The sequence below is a fragment of the Triticum urartu genome, unplaced genomic scaffold (genome assembly GCF_056163025.1).
Source record: "Triticum urartu cultivar PI428250 unplaced genomic scaffold, HENAU_Tu73 scaffold1392, whole genome shotgun sequence".
In the NCBI taxonomy this organism is placed as follows: domain Eukaryota; kingdom Viridiplantae; phylum Streptophyta; class Magnoliopsida; order Poales; family Poaceae; genus Triticum; species Triticum urartu.
The window spans coordinates 25001-30409 of NW_028259858.1; positions in this window are offsets into that span (position 1 = coordinate 25001).

The window sequence follows — 5409 nt, forward strand, 5'->3', positions numbered from 1 at the left end:
TTGCTTCGGAACAAAACCCTGCAATCAAATAGATTGTCCCAAGGGCGCCATATTCTAGGAGCCCAAGTTATGCTATTGAAAATTCGTTCCTCTAGCAGTTCCGGTTTGAGCATTCCGTTCCCTTTTTCAAACTCCACTTCTTTTCATATAGCAATCCCTGATCAAAGAGAGAACAATATCCATTTCAAAACATTTCTAACAGATTCCTTAGTTCGGACCGACGAAGTAATGTCACTCGACTATTATCAACCTGACTGCAATCTTTTTCTGTCGGTAAGGATTGCACCAGAGCACCTTCTACTTCTAATAGGCCATGAACTATAGATAGAGAAGAATCATTCTGAGCGAGTACATAAGAAGCGATCCACTTTTTTTCATCGGTTCCAGGGGAAGACCAAAGATCTTGCGCGGCAGGTCCGCCAGAAAAACTCAAAAGAGAAAGAAGTCTCGTTAATCTCTTCATGCTCGTTCCAAGTTCGAAGTACCTTTTGGCCAAAGAAAAACCCGCTTCCTGACACGATTGCCTCTTTATCTTTATATAGATAGATTCTATGGGGTTATTACTTAGTAAGTCTATTTTGTACAAGAGCCCCTCCTATCTGATAGAAAAGGGTCCCATGATCCCGAGCCGATCTTACCTTGGCTCGCAAACCCCAAGTTTGTCTATGAAGAGCTAATCTAATTGTATTTTTTTCTAGAATGGATTTCTTATGTGGAATACTAATGGATAGGGCTTCGTTGCTAAGTGCTACAAGATCTAGTGCACTGGAACTCGTGGTTATGGACCCGAATCCTTTAGTATGGAACATTGTCTTTTCCAAGTAAAAACCCCTAGTATATGAAAGAATGAAAAGGTGCTTTCGTTCTTGTGGAATAAGAAGCCCTCGTACCTTAATGAAAGGAAAATCGTAATTTTTCGTTAGGTATTTGACCAAATAGGATCGTCCAGTTCCTACAGAACCTATCACTAAAATACCCGATAGGGCTAAGCGGAACGAAAAGGGTTTTCCATGAGATGGTAAATGAAAACGATTAGTCCCACACGAGGTTTGGGAATAAGTGATTGTCTGATAATGAGCAAGGAATATACGTCTTTCTGCTAAAGAGGATCTATTAAACTCATAATTCATTAGATCCTTGTTATCAATGCCAACTAGGTATCATAAGTAAATGGATCCCGGTTGTTCAATCCTTTGATAACCAAGGTCATTCTTTGCTAAAGAGAAATGATCACTATGAGTCAGACTCAATAGAATTGGATCCATTCCAAATAGCGAGAATTAGGATTCTTGATCCCTCTCAATCTCTCTTTCAATTCGAGGATCCAGAGAGGTGTTTTCATAGTCATCTCCGAATATTTGCCATCTCGGAATATTTTCGATTTCATTTTTCTATGATATGTCTTTCTATATGAAAATTGGTTATTTACGATGTACGATGATCCCTGTTAAGCATCCATGGCTGAATGGTTAAAGCGCCCAACTCATAATTGGTAAATTTGCGGGTTCAATTCCTGCTGGATGCACACGAACGGGAACATTCCATAAGTCTATTGGAACTGGCTCTCTATCCATGGAATCTCATCCATCATCCATACATAACGAATTGGTATGGTATATTCATACCATAACATAAGAACAATAAGAACTCGAATTCTTATCGATACTGGAACTCAGAGCATAGGAGGGAAAGTCGATTTATGGATGGAATCAAATACGCAGTATTTACAGAAAAAAGTCTTCGTTTATTGGGAAAGAATCAATATACTTTTAATGTCGAATCGGGATTCACTAAGACAGAAATAAAGCATTGGGTCGAACTCTTCTTTGGTGTTAAGGTGGTAGCTGTGAATAGCCATCGACTACCTGGAAAAGGTAGAAGAATAGGACCTATTCTGGGCCATACAATGCATTACAGACGTATGATCATTACCCTTCAACCGGGTTATTCTATTCCACTTCTAGATAGAGAAAAAAACTAAAGGAGAATACTTAATAATACGGCGAAACATTTATACAAAACACCTATCCCGAGCACACGCAAGGGAACCGTAGACAGGCAAGTGAAATCCAATCCACGAAATAATTTGATCCATGGACGGCACCGTTGTGGTAAAGGTCGTAATTCCAGAGGAATCATTACCGCAAGGCATAGAGGGGGAGGTCATAAGCGCCTATACCGTAAAATAGATTTTCGACGGAATCAAAAAGACATATCTGGTAGAATCGTAACCATAGAATACGACCCTAATCGAAATGCATACATTTGTCTCATACACTATGGGGATGGTGAGAAGAGATATATTTTACATCCCAGAGGGGCTATAATTGGAGATACTATTGTTTCTGGTACAAAAGTTCCTATATCAATGGGAAATGCCCTACCTTTGAGTGCGGTTTGAACTATTGATTTACGTAATTGGAAGTAACCAATTAGGTTTACGACGAAACCTAGAAATCGATCACTGATCCAATTTGACTACCTCTACGGGATAGACCTCAACAGAAAACTGTTGAGTAACGGCAGCAAGTGATTGAGTTCAGTAGTTCCTCATAGAAAATTATTGGCTCTAGAGATATGGTAATATGGAGAAGACAAAATTGTTTGAAGCACGCACAGAACCGGAAGCGCCCCTTGTTTCAAAGAGAGGAGGACGGGTTATTCACATTTAATTTGATGGTCAGAGGCAAATTGAAAGCTAAGCAGTGGTAATTAAGACCCCCGGGGGAAAATAGGGATGTCTCCTACGTTACCCATAATATGTGGAAGTATCGACGTAATTTCATAGAGTCATTCGATCTGAATGCTACATGAAGAACATAAGCCAGATGACGGAACGCAGAGACCTAGGATGTAGAAGATCATAACATGAGCGATTCGGCAGATTTGGATTCCTTTCCTATATATCCACTCATGTGGTACTTCATCATATGATTCATATAAGATCCATCTGTCTAGAGATCGTCATATACATCTAGAAAGCCGTATGCTTTGGAAGAAGCTTGTACAGTTTGGGAAGGGGTTTTTTGAGAGAAAAGAAGAATCTACTTCAACCGATATGCCCTTAGGCACGGCCATGCATAACATAGAAATCACACGTGGAAGGGGTGGGCAATTAGCTAGAGCAGCAGGTGCTGTAGCGAAACTCATTGCAAAAGAGGGTAAATCGGCCACTTTAAGATTACCATCTGGGGAGGTCCGTTTAGTATCCCAAAACTGCTTAGCAACAGTCGGACAAGTGGGTAATGTTGGGGTGAACCAAAAAAGTTTGGGTAGAGCCGGATCTAAGTGTTGGCTAGGTAAACGCCCCGTAGTAAGAGGGGTAGTTATGAACCCTGTGGACCACCCCCATGGGGGCGGTGAAGGGAAAGCTCCCATTGGTAGAAAAAAACCCACAACCCCTTGGGGTTATCCTGCGCTTGGAAGAAGAACTAGGAAAAGGAAAAAATATAGCGATAGTTTTATTCTTCGTCGCCGTAAGTAAATACGTAACTAGGAATATGGAAAATTGCATTTTTGGAATTTGCAATAATGCGATGGGCGAACGACGGGAATTGAACCCGCGCATGGTGGATTCACAATCCACTGCCTTGATCCACTTGGCTACATCCGCCCCTTATCCAGCTAAAGGATTTTTTTCTTTTTTCCATTGATCATTATTCTATTTATTCTGACCTCCGTACTTCGATCGAGATATTGGACATAGAATGCCACTCTTTAAAAAGGAAAAAAGGAGTAATCAGCTGTGACACGAAAAAAAAACGAATCCTTTTGTAGCTCATCATTTATTGGCAAAGATAGAAAAGGTCAATATGAAGGAGGAGAAAGAAACAATAGTAACGTGGTCCCGGGCATCTAGCATTCTACCCACAATGGTTGGCCATACAATCGCGATTCATAATGGAAAGGAACATATACCTATTTACATAACAAATCCTATGGTAGGTCGCAAATTGGGGGAATTCGTGCCTACTCGGCATTTCACGAGTTATGAAAATGCAAGAAAGGATACTAAATCTCGTCGTTAACTGAATTCTGAATAGAAAGATTAAGAAGAAAAAAAGATTCAAAATAAAGACAGAAATACCCAATATCTTGCTAGAACAAGATATTGGGTATTTCTGTCTTCAAAAATTCTTATATGTTAGCAGAAAAACCTTATCCATTAATAGATGGAACTTCAACAGCAGCTAAGTCTAGAGGGAAGTTGTGAGCATTACGTTCGTGCATTACTTCCATACCAAGGTTAGCACGGTTGATGATATCAGCCCAAGTATTAATAACGCGACCTTGACTATCAACTACAGATTGGTTGAAATTGAAACCATTTAGGTTGAAAGCCATAGTACTAATACCTAAAGCAGTGAACCAGATTCCTACTACAGGCCAAGCAGCCAAGAAGAAGTGTAAAGAACGAGAGTTGTTGAAACTAGCATATTGGAAGATTAATCGGCCAAAATAACCATGAGCAGCCACAATATTATAAGTTTCTTCCTCTTGACCAAATTTGTAACCCTCATTAGCGGATTCATTTTCAGTAGTTTCCCTGATCAAACTAGAGGTTACCAAGGAACCATGCATAGCACTGAATAGGGAACCGCCGAATACACCAGCTACACCTAACATGTGGAATGGATGCATAAGGATGTTGTGCTCTGCCTGGAATACAATCATAAAGTTGAAAGTACCAGAGATTCCTAAAGGCATACCATCAGAAAAGCTTCCTTGACCAATAGGGTAAATCAAGAAAACAGCAGTAGCAGCTGCAACAGGAGCTGAATATGCAACAGCAATCCAAGGACGCATACCCAGACGGAAACTAAGTTCCCACTCACGACCCATATAACAAGCTACACCAAGTAAGAAGTGTAGAACAATTAGCTCATAAGGACCACCATTGTATAACCACTCATCAACAGATGCAGCTTCCCAAATTGGGTAAAAGTGCAATCCGATCGCCGCAGAAGTAGGGATAATAGCACCAGAGATAATATTGTTTCCATAAAGTAAAGAACCAGAAACAGGCTCACGAATACCATCAATATCTACTGGAGGGGCAGCGATGAAGGCGATAATAAATACAGAAGTTGCGGTCAATAAGGTAGGGATCATCAAAACACCGAACCATCCGATGTAAAGACGATTTTCAGTGCTAGTTATCCAGTTGCAGAAGCGACCCACAGGCTTGTACTTTCGCGTCTCTCTAAAATTGCAGTCATGGTAAGATCTTGGTTTATTCAAATTGCAAGGACTCCCAAGCACACGTATTAACTAGAATATAGATAATAGAAGGCTTGTTATTTAACAGTATAACATAGACTATATACCAATGTCAACCAAGTCAGCCCAAAGATTAGCTATCCATATAACTAAATTAACCAAACCAATAATTTTGTATTTGTAAATGAA